The sequence below is a fragment of the Pantherophis guttatus genome, chromosome 8 (genome assembly GCF_059756535.1).
Source record: "Pantherophis guttatus breed Tessera chromosome 8, ASM5975653v1, whole genome shotgun sequence".
NCBI classification, from domain to species: Eukaryota; Metazoa; Chordata; class Lepidosauria; order Squamata; family Colubridae; genus Pantherophis; species Pantherophis guttatus.
This window is the reverse complement of record NC_142070.1, coordinates 43,783,657-43,799,928: the sequence shown is the minus strand read 5'-3', so window position 1 is coordinate 43,799,928 and position 16,272 is coordinate 43,783,657.

Here is a 16,272-nt window from a genome sequence, read left to right as displayed (position 1 = left end):
GAAAAACAGTTCTTCAGTGCACAGATAGCAACTCTTGGGATTTCCATTAATTAAGCTTCTAAAAACCAAGTCAGATGAAATAGAATTAGGATTTTGACATAGGAATTATTGATGTGCCATCTAAGGCTGTTATGAATGAGGTTACTGGAATGAAAATCCTTCAAATAATTCTCAGCAATGCTTAAAAATATCCACTGGACCTCAAATGGATCCAGCAGTGAATACAATGAATATATTAGACCAGGTTTCTGTGTGTGGATCAGAACTTCAACACACTTTATACTTGATGTAGTGATGTACAGAACATGCTGATCACAGTCCATATATGAATATATATCTCCTCTATCATTTCTAGATCAGAAAGGAAAATAATTTTTATTTTAGGCTTAAAAGTCACATAAATCTCCATTTTGTTCATGAACTGAATGGAAAGAACTATGAATAATTCAAACAGAGAAGGAAAATTATGAAGTTCAGTATTCTTGGTGGCATTAGCCACCAAGTTGTTTCAATTCTAACAAATCATATTATTTGTTATATCATATTATTTTCATTTACCAATACATTTTGTACATGTAATGTGCTAGTTTAATTGCAGTTGCCTTCCTGTATCTCTTTTCTAAGAATATGTTTTGTAAAACATTGTATGATTCAGTGGGCAAGGAATTTTGGATATAATGTGATGCTTGAGCAATGGGAAAATATATGGATGAAAGGTTTAAAATTTACATTAAATTGTAATCTAAAAGAAAAATTTTATAAGATGATGTATTGCTGGCATTTAACACCAGATAAGCTATATAAGATGTATAGAGGTATGTCACATGAATGTTGGAAGTGTAAAAGTAAAGAAGGGACTTTTTATCATCTATGGTGGACATGTGATAAAGCAACAAAAAAAATTGGAGTATGATTCATACTTTAATACAGAAAATTTTCAAAATGAAGATAAAGACGAAACCATAAATTATCCTTTTGAGCCTAATGGAAAAAGACCTGGAGAAAAAAAATTGGAACTTTATTACTATATATATTGACAGAAGCAAGACTTTGGGACAAATCCAAACAACTTGCCATCTGGAGAGCCGAAACACAGATCACCCTCAAGACAGACACACACACCAACAAACTCCGAAGACTACAAGAACGCCAGAAACAATCCCCTCCACCCTCACAGCCACACATGAAACAAACAGTGCATAACATCTCAGATAGGATCCTCACCAAAGCCGAAACCAATGTCCTTTCCAAAGGATTCAACTTTGCAGTCGCTCCCAAAAGCATCCCCACTGAAACCATTATATGCGGAGTTGAAACCAGCCTGACCAAAATCAACCCCGACGATGCAAACAGAATCAGACTCGAAATCACCAATATCCTCTGCACCAGCAAGCCACCTAAAAGTAACTTACCCAAAGAGGAACAGACAGCACTACTTAACCTGAAAGAACCTGAAAGAAGACACCAGCATAATAATCCTACCAGCAGACAAGGGCAATGCCACGGTGGTTATGAACACATCTGACTACCAAACCAAATTAACCAACCTACTCCAAGACTCCATATACAAACCCCTAAACACAGACCCCACCACCTACCTGGAAAAAACCACCAGATCCAAAATAAAAGCCTCCCCCATCAGCGAAGAGATTCAGCAAAGAATCATACCCAGAGAGAAATCATCCAGATGCCCTAAGCTTTATGGTCTCCCCAAGATACACAAAGAAGGAACCCCACTTAGACCCATAGTCAGCTCCATAGGCTCACCTCTACAAAACCTAGCCAAATTTCTCGCCAAACAACTACAGCCCTATGCAGAATCCATCACCTCATACGTAAAAAACTCATTCCAGTTCATAGACATTATAAAGCAACAAAACTTACAGCCCAGTGACCTACTCGTGAGCTTTGATGTCATATCCCTCTTCACCCAAGTACCAATCAAAGAAGCCTTGACAGTTATCCAAAACAAATATAACCCCCCCAAGCACATCTTAGATCTGACCAACCACTGCCTATCCAACACATACTTCATCTATAATGGACAGAAATACAAACAAACAGAAGGAGCACCCATGGGATCACCCCTCTCACCTGTCATTGCCAACCTCTATATGGAATACTTTGAAACCCAAGCCCTAGAAAAATCCGATCACAAACCCAAACTCTGGCTCAGATATGTGGACGACACCTTCATAATCTGGCCACATGGGAAAGAAAAACTGGACAACTTCCTCACACACCTCAACAGCCTACACCCCAAAATACAGTTCACCATGGAAACAGAAGTGAACAACCAACTTCCCTTCCTGGATGTCTTAGTCTACAGAAAATCCAATGGCTCCCTAGGACACACTATATACCAGAAGAAAACACACACAAACCGCTATCTGCACGCACTCTCACACCACCACCCTGCCCAGATCAACTCTGTAGCCAAGACACTCATTTCCAGAACAAAACGCTTAGCTGACGAACAACACCTAAAAACCGAACTACACACCCTCACTAACGTACTCACATCCAATGGATTCCAAAGAAATAAGATCACCAACCTAATCCAAAAAGAAACCCCCACTAAAATCCAAGACAGAGAACAAGAAAACGGCAAGGCCCTCCTCCCATACATAAAAGGCACCACAGACAGAATAAGCAAAATCCTCCACAAACATAACATCAAGACAGCATTCTGCACAAACCGAAAAATATCCACCATCCTAAGGAACCCCAAAGACAAAATTGAGTTAGAAAATCAAGGAGTATATGAAATCCCATGCACCGCCTGCCCCACCACATACATCGGACAAACCAACAGACGAATAAGTGCACGCATAGAAGAACACAAGAACTCAGTCAGAAAAGAGGAACCAACTTCTTCCCTGGTCCAACACCTTAAAGCCACAGGACATGATATTGACTTTAAAAAGACCAGAACTATCGCCAAAACTGAACACTTTAACAACAGAATAATCAGAGAAGCCATTGAGATAGAAAAATGCCCACACAGCATGAACAAACGAGACGATACCTCCCGCCTACCAGCCATTTGGAAACCCGCCCTTATTGACAAACGAGTCCCTAACACGACGAATGACACCAGACCCACACTCATGAGTGCCACACCTGATGTCACCACCACACATCCACGCAGAAAGCAGACTCAAACCCACACTGATAATGAGCCACGACCAAGGACCAGAAGCCAGACCGCAGCTGCATCATTAGCCACTTTAAACCCCTCCAATCCATACATGAAGCAGACTGACACCCACCATGAAGAGCTCGCACGGCCACAAACACGAAGCCAAACAACAACAACGCAGCTCACCAGCTCAAATCCCCCTGCAACTCAGACTAAGCTGAGCACAACCAAGCCCCCACCCAAACAGAACACAACCCCAGCCAATCAGAGCACAGCCAAGCCCCTAACCAATCAGAACACACCTCCACCCAATCAGAACACAGCCAAGTTCCCACCCAATCAGCTCACACCTCCACTAGCAGTTAAAAGGAAGAGACAGCTGCGATCTCACATTGCTCCTGGAAGCACGAAGCCGAGAACACCAGCCTGAAGATGACGAATGAGACTTCGTCGAAACGTCGAAGATGATCAGGGATAATGAAATACAAAAGTCAAGTGATTTTTTCAGTTGGCAAGTGAGAGTTGCAGAAGGGGACAAAGTGAGTCAAACACGAAATTAATTCTGCTGTTTCTATATAGATAAAGTGGGACAATATCTGTACAAACATTCAATTTCATTTTTTTGGTGCTCTGAATTTCAAAATTACCAGGAGAATCTGCTGAAAGGAAACAAGTGCCTTTTTCTCATTTTAATGATTCTATCCAATCAATGCAATTGACTAACCACAAAGTTGTGGCCATGTTAAAAAAACAATACCACAATTGGTTTAAAAAAAATCACCGGCCAATTGGCTTTTTTGTGCCTTATTGAGTTTTTTTGATTGTGCTCCTTGGCAGTAATAACACATAGGACAGTAAATAAATGATGGTGTAGCGTTCTCAATTTCACTTTCATCACTACATTATTTTATATGCAATTTAAAAAAAATTTTTTTTTTAATATGATCAATTCAAATAGTGCACCTTCTAAAAGTTATACAGGAACACATTTAAAGGGAGAAAAAATAGTATTAAAACAAAGTAGAAAATGAAAACCCAAACAAATAACCCCCTCTCTAACCATACCCTCCAGATTTTCCATAATTTTCTCCTGCTTTAAATCGGTGCTACACTGTGTGTTTATGCACATTCCATCAACTTTTTTTTTTTTTTTTAAATGTCTTGATGACAGGAGACTGGGAAGGGTCTGGCTTCAACACTGCATTCTTTCAGTGAGAAGATGTTTCCTAAATCCCATTTACTCGGAGGAAAAAATGTGAGATGATTGTTCTGACTTTTTGTACCCCTATTACAGTAGTGGGATTCAGCCAGTTTGCACCAGTTCGGGAAAACCGGTTGTTAACTTTCTGAGCAGTTTGGTGAACTGGTTGTTGGAAGAAATCATTAGGGCAGAGAACCGGTTGTGAAATTATTTGAATCCCACCACTGCCCTAGTATATTATACAAATTGATTTTGGCTACTTATCCCCAATACTTTAGCTGGGAGAAAAATTAATGTGGTTTTTCCAGTATAAAGTTTGTGATCAAAAAAAGGAATAAGTTTTGCTTCTGTATAAAGCAAAGGAGATTGGTAATGTAAATTTGCAAAAAAGCATTACCAAATTTATTACCAACCTCCTAACTGATAAACCTCTGAGAACCTCTTACATAACACCAGAGTTCACCAAAGCAAATTTTGCAAAGCAATAAGGCATATTCCTAGGAACTAAGCAAACAACCTTTAATTTTAAGGGTTGATTTATTCATGCACTTTTGATAGTAGTTTCCTAAGGCTTATATAGATTTATTAACACTAGAGGGAGCCAGACAACCATACTGAGTGAATGCTTTCTAGAATGAAATACTGTAACATCAAAACCTATCATCTTATTAACAACAAACAAAATAATTTGAATAAAGCATTACTGCTGGAAACCACAGTATGGAAATATATGAAGGAAGCTGATTCACTGCTCATAGTCCTCCTTGTATTCCTTTGGACAGAGATCATCTAGCATTATTTCAAGGCTTGGGAGAAATCCATCAGGAAATCCTCAATGAAAGGAACCTACATAATAAAAATATTATTCTTGTTAACTGGCTACTTGGATTCCATACCCACAGAGAAATTTATATTTATGTTTTTGAAAGAGATAGATTGAAAACAAATCTTTGCAGAGCCACAGGATCCTGAAATGGCCTCCTCATTTTTTAAAAAAAATTGATAATATTAAATGTGCTAAATGGCAATGGGAATCTAGCCATTGTCTGCTATATTTGTAGAAGGAAGGGAAAATGAAGTGCCTCAAGCAGGCTATTGAATGCTGTTGCCTGTGGCTCAAGGAACCCTGGAAAGTGGCATTGCTGAATGGTACAATAGATAGAAATTATTTCCCTTTCTCCTTGTGGGCCTGCAGAAGACTGATTCCTAATCCTTTTCACAATCCTAATCCTCATTCAAGGGTTGCAGGAGCTATCCATGCCCATCCTGTCCACAACCACCCCGGTCCCCCAAGGTCAAACACAACCCTGATGTGGCCCTCAATGAAATCGAGTTTGACCCCTGGCCTAGACTTCTCAAGATATTTGGTCTGGTAAAATCCAGACAACCATTAATGCCAGCAAAAGTTAAGTTTTCTCTCTTCTTTTTGCTGTCATTGAGTGTTTGTCCAGATTTTTGCAGGGCAAGCCGTAAGATACTGGGCCTGTGATGTCCTTGTATTTCTCAGCAGAAAGTCCTTTTTTGGTGTCTTTTCTACCTGATCATCTAACTTTGTTGGTGAAGGGAACTAGAAGGTTGTGGATCAAATGTTAGTTTAGTGACTGAATTGCCGCATCACTCCAACCTGTACAGTCTGAAAGGAACAAATCCACTGGGACAGAAAGAGTAATTGTGAAATAAATGCACATAATAAATAAATGAACACTTCTTCTCCCACCTCAACTACTACATTTGAAGCACACCCTATTGTTGTGAATAAAGAAGAAGTTTTTCTTATCATATATTTAAGAAGGCAGTAGAAATGGTGGTACCATTACTGAATGATCAATAATATAAAATCTATAATATAAAAATATAGTTATTTTTAACTATAAAATCTTTTTTAGATATGAGTTTAGATATAAATACTATCCATAGAAGATATTTATAGACTGGTTGCTATTTAGATCCAGCTTTATCAGTTGAGGTCCAACTAATCTGTGAAAATGAACATCCTTCCTTCAGTTATGGTAACATATTTAAACTGAACAAAGGAGCTTGGTTACAATTACTACTAGTAGCAACTAGGATGACCTCCAATGAACTGATATGGACTTGTCAGATAACTAAAAATATTGTTTCCATATCAGGCTTCTTGTGCATTGACGTGTGACAACCTACGGTATTTGGTCTAGTCTAGTGGTTAGTACCTGACTAGAAACTGGAAGTATGAGTTCTACTCCCACTTTCAAAACAAAGCCAGATGATAATTAGTAAATTTTGAATAGGGGGATGAAGCACAAAAGATTTGTAACCGACTGACACACTGTTTGTATTTGTAATGGTTGATGGATTTGTTTTATGTTTTGTTTTAAAAAAATAAAAAAAAAATTCAAAGGAAAAAAAACCCCAAAGCCAGATGGATGGGCTTGGATCAGTTACTATTGCTTCATGCATGGGAAGGAGACAATGGCAAACAACTTCCGAAATCTTGCCAGGAAAACTACAAAAACCTGTTACTATGGACTTGGAGGCACTCACACATACAAAGGATTGAGGTTATATAAAACATGCTACTTGTATCTAATAAGGCAGGCAGCAAGCCCAAAAGGAAATTCTTGCTGTGCATATTATAATGTTTTTCAATCTTGGCAACTTTAAGACATGTAGACTTCAACTCCCAGAATTCCCTAGTCATTCCCCAGCCAGCAAGTTATAAACAGCCAAATGCATAAAATGAACAAACAGAAGGATTTTTTTTTTCATCAGAATGTCAGAAATGCTTTTTCCATATGTATTTTGTTTTACCAGAGAAGACTTCATTCATTGCTGAATAATAAAAGTGACTTATCTAGCCTCAAAAATAATGGTGAATTTCTTTTAATTCACTATTAAAAGCCTATTTTTTAAATAAAAAAAAATAGGCTTTGATTATTATTTTTTTCTTATAACCATTGAAAATTCTTATCAGTTTTTGGACTGAAATAAGTTAGTTTGAATGAACTTTTCCACATGTTCCAAGCCAGACGGAAAGAAGGCACATCACTTTCTTGTTCCACATGGACTTATACGGACAGTACTACCCATCCCAGTGGGCAATGGTGGTGGCTATTACAACAGTACTGATGGGGGAGGCAGCGGATTAGCCTGCACAGTGACCATGCACGAGAACTAGTGGACATGGGCCTGTTCCTGGAGGCTCTCTGCTCCAGGTTTGAGGATGAGACATGTACACAGGTAGTGGAGGAGGATCTCATAGCACCCAGGCAGAAAGGTTGACCCGCAAACCAGTACATCCAAGAATTCAGGAAGACTGCCGGCCAGTAGCGAGCATGGCCGGAGCGACTTCTGGTTCACCACTTTCTCATAGGCTTGGACTGGGACCTCTGGCAAGCCTGTGTATATCGAGGTTTGCCTCCTCGACTGACCAACTGGTTTCGAGCGGCAATAGATCTAGACGTGGGGCTGCGAGACTTTAGAGTACGGGGAGAAGGGAGCATGGGACAACAAAAAAGGCAGATATAATGGCCTCTGCCCTCAAGGGAGATAAAGACATTGTTCCCGATTCTAATGACAGGGCCCAGAGGCCAACATTCCGTTGTTTTAGGTGCAACCAGATGGGACATCGGGTGACGGAGTGTCCCATGCCAGTGCCATGAACACCAACTCCAAAATCACCTTCCAGCAGGGACAAGGCGAGAGGACGACCTCAAGCGACACCAGAGCAGTCCCAAGTGATGCAGACCCTGCCGGCGGTATGCTGAGACAATAACCAGGGAAGTTGTGGTTACACCAAGCCCAGGGCGGTTCCCGGTGGTGTCTGGGGATAGTGATGATGAGGACCCAGAAGATTCGATGGTGAGCGATCCCATTTGGCCCTTTGTAATTCCTATTGTCATCCGGAATCTTCACTCTTCTCAAGGGATCGAATACAGGGCCCTGGTAGATTAAGGTGCACGCGTTGCCTGATCTGCTGTGCTGTGGTAACCGAACTGGGGGTCAGAACTGTCAGGATGAAAACCCCTATCAAGTTCGAACAGATGGATGGCTCATTACTGGGGGCGGGGAGTGGGGGGCGCCAGCCACCCATGTAACCGAACAAGTCCAATTAGAGATAGGGAACCATCAGGAAAGCATCCAATTCATTATAGTGTAAAGGATGATTGATCTGATTATATTGGGGTTAGCATGGCTCGACAAATGGTAGCCCATGATATGGTGGGAAGGGGAATTCCGGAAACTACGGTTGACACTTGGCCCACAGCCGCCTGCGAACAACCAGATAAAAGGGGAGTGGACGCAGTACTTCCAGCGATTCAGAAAGACCAGCAGATGGTGAGAGTTGCAAAGCTTTAATTGCCGAACACAACCAAGAGGCAGGAAAAGGTGAGTAATCGGGTCAAAGTCAACACTGAGAGCAATCGCCTCTCAGCGCTATTTATTCACTTAGGTCTGTTTAGTCAGCATCCTGCCATATCTCCCTTCATGCCAGCAAAATTGCTTTCCTCTCATGAAACTGGGTCTGTGGTTGGACCAGTGGTGGGATTCAAATAATTTAATAACTGGTTCTCTGCCTGAATGACTGGGTGGGTGGGCATGGCCATGGTGGGTGTGACAGGCAGCATTTGGCCTGCACACCCCCGGGAGCAAAAATGGGCCACGGGGTGTGTGTGTGATGTGCCACCCCCCACACCCCATTTTGGGCCTAGTAGACCTCCTTGCAGCCTGCTGGGAATGAAAACGGACCATGGGGGGGCGCACCGCATCCCCGCACCCCATTTTGGGCCTAGTAGGCCTCCCTGCAGCCTCCTGGGAGTATTGCACCCTCCCATGCCCCATTTTGGGCCTAGAGACCTCCCTAAATTTACCTGGGAGCCAAAGTGGGGCACATGGGGACTCCTGGAAGGAGCGGAGCGGGGAGAGGTGGGTCCAGCCAGCAATTTAACTACCGGTTCACCCAAATCGGCCCAAACCGGCTGAATCCCACCACCGGATTGGACGCTCCTGTGCGGGAAACATGGAGGTAAGGGGGAGTGCACAGAAGGTAAAGGAGCTGTATAGTTTTTTCTTCTCTCAAGTAAACTGCAAAAAAACAACAACTAAGCAATGAAAATTCTTTCCGGCAGTTACAACAAAAATAGCCACAGAGGGACTCTGCAATATGTACTGGTTGTCCTAAATTTCTATAAGATTGGGACAAGGAGGAAAAATGTGTGGAAAATTAAAATAAAAAGTATGACAATAATGTTAGATTATACAGTAATTATATGTAGTAACCTTCTATCATGTAGAGTTAAGTAACCTTCTACCATGAAGAGTTAAGGCAAACGAATGTTGAGCCCAGATTGATAACAATGTAACTTTATTTTTATTACATAGCTAGCACAAATAAATGGGATATTCTTCATGCAAATTTAACAAGGCAGCAAAAGTAAATGAACAAATAACAGAGTGTGATAATGACTCTTAGGGAGTAGGAAGGCAAGAAGGAGGAAAGGGATTTATTATTATTATTTTTGGCTGTGAACTACAAACTAGCATAAACTGAAATGATAAAAAACCTATTGAAATGTAAATGAGATCATTATTAATTTCTACCAGCTTTCAACCAAATTTAGAATCCTAGAAAGAAGGATAGCATGTATTGAAGTTACAGAAAGAATGAAGTCTATAATTATTTTCATTAATCCCTCTGTCTGTAGAATTAGCAGGCAGCCTTGAGGTAAAAAAAGGGGGTATTTCTGAAGTGCTTGTGCATTTAGGGTTCAGGCAAAAACAATCTAAGCTTCTGTCGTCTGTCTGAAATTCCTACTGAGTTGATAAGGTGAGATTCACATTTCATTGAATAAAAAGGAAAACACAATAAAAGAGAGATGAAGGGAAGCTGCAATGTTTTTGTCAGTGGGGTTTTGCCTTTTAACTGCCTTCTGTTGATCTCCTGTGCCACTGTTCAGGAGGATATAATTCCCTGTTCCCACTTATAGTCAATGAGCATTCATTCACAGCTACAGCAGAAATGTCCAGGTTTCACTGTATATTTACTCAACTCCTATCGAGAGCCCACAAATGTAGGATGTTACAGGCCTTGTGTCACTTACAAAATCAAACTATCCATATTGCCCTACTGTGAAAGTAAAACCAACGTCTTTCAAACCAAAGGGACAAGTCGGAAGCCAGACTAAGAAAAGAAATAGGACATCTTCCATCTCTCCAGAAGCTCAGGATGAACTCCAGGGATCTGGAGGGAAGAAGGAATTTAAACAGAGGGAAATCTGTTTCATGAATGACAGCCTGGTTTATAAGCATTTGAAAAGCACTGAACTAGAAATAATGCATTAGATTACTTTTATCTTTTTCAGTCCAATTTATTGTCTCTGATGGTAACTGCATTTATTTATTTATTTATTTTTCACATTTCTGAACAGTTCATCTCCCTCAAAGAGGGACTCTGGGTTGTGTACTATCAAACATCAAAATATAAAAACAGTACATAAAAATTAAGAGGTTAGAATTAAAATTTTGAAATTAATTTTTTTAAAAGGAGGGAAAGAATAATGAAGCCCCATTAAAAATTAATTAAAAAAGCAAAGGTAGGGTTCTCAGGGCACCAATGAGCCCTGCGGCTGTATGCTTGTGTGGTTTCTCATGTGAGGTCTCAGAGACTCAGACCCATGTTTCAACTCTTTTTCAGAAAGCCAGGAGACTGGGGTCCTACCTCACTTCTGGTAGGACATTATTTCAACAGGGTGGAGGCCATGACAGAGAAGGCTCTCTTTCTAGACCTCGCCAATCAGAATTCTTTAACTGATTTGGTTTGCAACATACCTTCCCTGCCTGACTGGGTAGGATGGGCCAATGTAGTTCTGTAGGTAGCCTGACCCTATTCTATGTAGGTTTATACAAACTTGGGTTTTGTATGGTAGAGGGAAAATGGCAACTTTTACATCAGTTGCTTCTACATCAGTACCAGGTCAATATGGTCATCGGAGTCTTATATTGTGTTTTGTATTTTTCTATAGGAATTTCTTTTAAGTTGCTGCAGTTTTATATCAATTCTATCTTTAGCAATCCTATAAATAATTCTGAACAGTTTTATATCTTAATCTCCTTTGCCTCTGGACATTCTGCATGTGTCTAGTTAAATTGTAATGTTTACATTCTCTTTCCCCCACTCTTTTGAAATAAAATGTTATTCTGCATAAGTCACTATTTTTTCTTGACACAGTGTCATGTGAACTGGGTTACAGCATCCTATTCCATACGCCAAGCTTTGCACTTATCTCAGATCCATTTTGCACAGCATATATTTAATTATTTACAGCTGATTCTAACAACATTGTTTGAAAATATATTTTATTTTAAAAATGGTTTCAATCAGTGCATTTTGGTATCAGTATGTACATCTAAACTAAAATGATTTTACTATTGGAATCTTATTACTTCCAGCTTGAAGTCTTTGGTGGGTGTTTAATTTACTTCTGTAATGTTTTGTCTTTGTTACAGACACCTGGCCTATTCATTGCTAAGCAGCTTCTTTCTAGAATTATTTGCAGTCTCTTTCTGTGTGATAGATATTCAATGATTCTGCCTCCCAGCGAGCTATTTTTATGCCATTGATGCATGCTGTCATCCCTGTAAGACTTATCATTGGGGAAATTGCATGATGACACATTCAGAAATTATGATCTGTCGGAGAGCTCTAAATCTACAATTTTGTAACAGTCTATGCATAGATAGACTCATGAAAAGTGCTCAAAGGAACCAAACTTTTTCTTTATCTTTGTGTGATTTACCTTCCAGATTTGATCAAGTAAATCACAAAGGTATGAATTTTTTTCATCTGTCTCCTCAACCAATTGTCAATTTTCAGACTACTTTTTGCTATGTAGCAAGAGAGAAATTGTCTACATACCAATGGACAGCTCATCTGCAATAGTACATTCATGTGTGGAGTCTGTATGCTGTTCTCCTGAAGATTGCTTGATTCATTTGGGTGCAACATAGCTTCTTGACTTCAATCTTTGCAGTCGTGTCAACTACATATTGTTCCTCTTATAAGGTTATTAAAGTCTCATGGTTCATTATTCAATATGCATAGTAATGCATTGCCATTAGTTTCTTGTTTGTCATTTTGAGTTGATGATGCCAATCATCCCCTCCAATAGGAAAGAAAAATATGTGCAGACATTCTTCGACTTATGACCACAATTCAGCTCAAAAAATCTGTTGCTAACCAGACAGTTGTTAAATGACTTTTGCCCACTTTTTTGACCTTTCTTGCCATAGTTATTAAGTGAAACACTGCAGTTGTTATGTTAGTAATACAGGTGTAAAGTTTTTCTGATTGACTTTGCAGGTCAGAAGGTTGCAAAAGATGAATGATCCCAGAACACTGCAACCATCATAAATATGAACCAGTTGCCAAGCATCCGAATTTTGATCATGTGACCCCGGGTATGCTGCAATGGTTGTAAATATGAAAAACAGTCATAGGTAACTTTTTCCAGTGCTGTTGTAACTTCAACAGTCACTAAACAAATGGTTGTAAGTCAAGGATTACATTTATTGAAATCTTTGATAGAAACGATGGATCTCTGAAATAATTTGCAAACCACCACCTTGTTCTTACAACCTAATGTGCCAAGATGTTGGTTCAATTTTGGTGTTGTTTGGTGTAATCATGGCAACATCATTGACATTTATGCACTAAATCTTATCTCATGTTCAAATGCTGCTCTCTGGTCAGGACCAAATGACAATGAAAGCTTTTGGCCTATCCTGAATTTGTTCTTTTGCAAGTTGAAGTGCTGCAATGTAGAAATTTTTTTGTCATAACAATATTTCCAGTAATTGAACAGTCTCACATTGAATTCCATCATTGTGGAGTATACCCATTTTCAAGTCTACACTCAATCCTGCCTTGAGGAGCTATGAAGTAAATTTGAATAAATTTGACTTGCTGGTTATGTCCAACATAATGATGAATTTATGTTTGAATAATTATAGAAGGATTACATCCGTTTCTTGTTGGAAGGATTTCTTTGACACCAAAGGTTATCATTTGGAAGATGCAGTGTATTCTCTGATGTTCTTCCTGAAGTCATTTGCAGTAGATTTATCATTGCTATAGAAATTGAGGAGTACATTAGTTAAAGGTTGCAACTTGCAACAGCACAAATTGTATGAAGTTTCTCCAGCAAATAGGAATGCATGACAGTGAGCTAGACTGGCCATGGCACCAACATTAGCAGAAATATTACATTGTGAAAGTTATGGATTTTGCTTCAGTATTTCTCTGTGAAGTTTTTTTTGCTGAAAGCAGGTATTGTCATGTTGAGAAACTTTCTCAACAATTAGTGTTTGTCACATATTCTCACATATTTTCCTTTCCTTCTGCAGCTTTTCTTGTCTCCTCGTTCTGTTCTTTACTTGTGATTCTGGAGATTCACAGCCCTTTTATTCTCTGTTTCTTTATCTCTCCTCTTCCTTGCCATATCCCAACATTTGGTGTCATCTCTTGACCATGGTGTCCCCCCCCCAAACCTGGTTTTTCCATATAGCATAATTACTTTGGCAATATTTTAATCTAATTTAATTTAATTTATTCTTTTTTTTTTAACCACAATGTTGTACGTTGCCCTTGTTACCTCAGAACAGTCCAGAATTCCTGTTGGCTTCTCCATTGAGTTGTATGAAGCTGTCAGAAACAATTTATAAATAGGTTTATGTGACCTCCAGAGGGCTGGAGCATGAGAAGTGGGCAGTGTAGACTTAGATCCTTAGAATGCAGCTTTGGGAAAGACTATGTTAACAACTTGGAAACAATCTGCTAATAAACTCCCTGTTCTTGAGAACAGTGATTCCAACTCACAAGAAGGATAACTGGGATTACAGAAACTGTAATTTTAAATTGGATTCCTTTGTTCAATTGTTCACATGTTTCTGGGAGTCCAAAAATTTCAGTTGGGTCTTATTTAGACTTATGGAGTGATCACTAAAAATGCACAATTGAATTTCTTATTTTGCTTCAGATATATTTTGGGGATGATGGGAGGGAGGGCAGTATCGGGATGGGATATTTTCTTGAACATGAGATCTAGTAAATTCAATGGGATGAATTTCTGAATAGAATGTGTAGAATTGTGCTATAAATAGCACAGCTTTAAAGAATTTAGTATCAGATTTTTCCTCCAGTCATTCATCATTGAAATGTTCTTCCTAAAAATTTTCTTGCATATTTATTTAGAAAATATTTTTTTCTACCAGTGGTGGGATTCAGCCAGTTCGCATCACTCCCATTGTTAACTTTCTGAATAGTTTGGCAAACTGGTTGTTGGAAGAAATCATTAGTGCAGAGAACCGGTTGGTAAATTACTTGAATCCCACCACTGGTGTCTACCCACCTTAAATGAGTATCCCTAGGTGGCTAACAACAATAAAAAACCCAATTTGAAAAGTATTATAAAATACAATTAAAACAGTCATAATAATTCTTTAAAAAAAGAATGATGACACTTCACAGAGAACAACTATGCATATCATGGACCAGTCGTAATGTGGTCTTAATGTTTAAGGGAAAAACCAAGTTTTATGAAAACCATCCCCTTATTCTCCTCTTCAGGAATTTATTTTCCCTTTAGAAAGAAATCTTGAGCACAGCATTATTAAAACTACCCACTCATATTTACATCGCAGCTGTTCTGCCTTTTAGCTTTTTTGGTATTCAAATAACTTAAAGCTGAAAAGGTCAGTAGGAGTAATCAGTATTCTGAGCTACTGCAATATCTATTGCAAATATAGCCACTAATTTGATTATCAAGTGAGATCTGATGCTCTGACAAAACAAGAGGGGTAGAGGGGCAGGGTTTATTAAAGTCAACTCTATGTGAGGACACCCAAGGGCAGTGCTAGTTCTTGCATTAAGAGAACATCAGTGCCTGCCACAAAAGATTGATTAAGACATGTCAGTGCATATATTAGCCCAATGGCTCAGAGAGTAAAATAAAAAGAGAGAGAGGGAAAAAACGCTTAAAAACCCAGTAGATCAATCTTAAGTATCTCACCCAAAGATTAGCTCTACCGTTACAACTAATAGTTTTGAGATTCTTTTCCAATATATGCCAAATGAAAAATACAATGAATAACTCCTTGCTTAATAGGTCCTATAATGTACATCTACTAGGTGGTGAAAATGGCTGGTTCTAACAGTAATGTGATGCAAAGATAATAAGAAGTTTTCAAGTGCATTATAATATTACATCTTTGGCAGTGGTGGGTTGCCCCCAGTTCACACCGGTTCTATAGAACCGGTAGTAAAACCAGCAGGAGGCTCCGCCCACCAATCCCAATGTCATCAGAATGCTTCTGCACATGCGCAGAAGAGCACGCATGCGAGCAAAGCTCGCACACGTGGCCCCATTGCGAACCGGTAGTAAAGATTACCACAGGTGACCTTTGGTAACAAATGCATAGAAAGATTAAACAGGCAAAGAGATGTCTATAATATTTATGCTGGCTTGGAGTATTCACCATTATCTATTGTCAGAGTGAAAAAAGTATATATTTTTTTCAGAAGTTAGGGAGAGAGGTGGATATATATTATACCTGGCTCTATTCACTTTTTAAATCAGCCTACCACAGTGACTCCCTGTTTCTACTGGTGGCCTTCCTTCAGCTTATGTATATTTGTCTTTTCAGAGTAAGTTGCACGAATGAGTCAAAGCAAATGAGAATTTCATGATGAACAGGGTGACATGAGGATACTTGCCAGTTTTCTATAGGCAAAAATTCTTTCAATTAAATACCACTGAAAGTAGGATTAATGACTCAATGAATATCTCAAGAAGTATAGAAAAACAAATTAAAAACGCTGATGTGTATAATTTTTCTTCCTGTTTGACTATCTTTGTTATTATAAGATATCTAATTTTTTTCCTACATTTTTCATAAC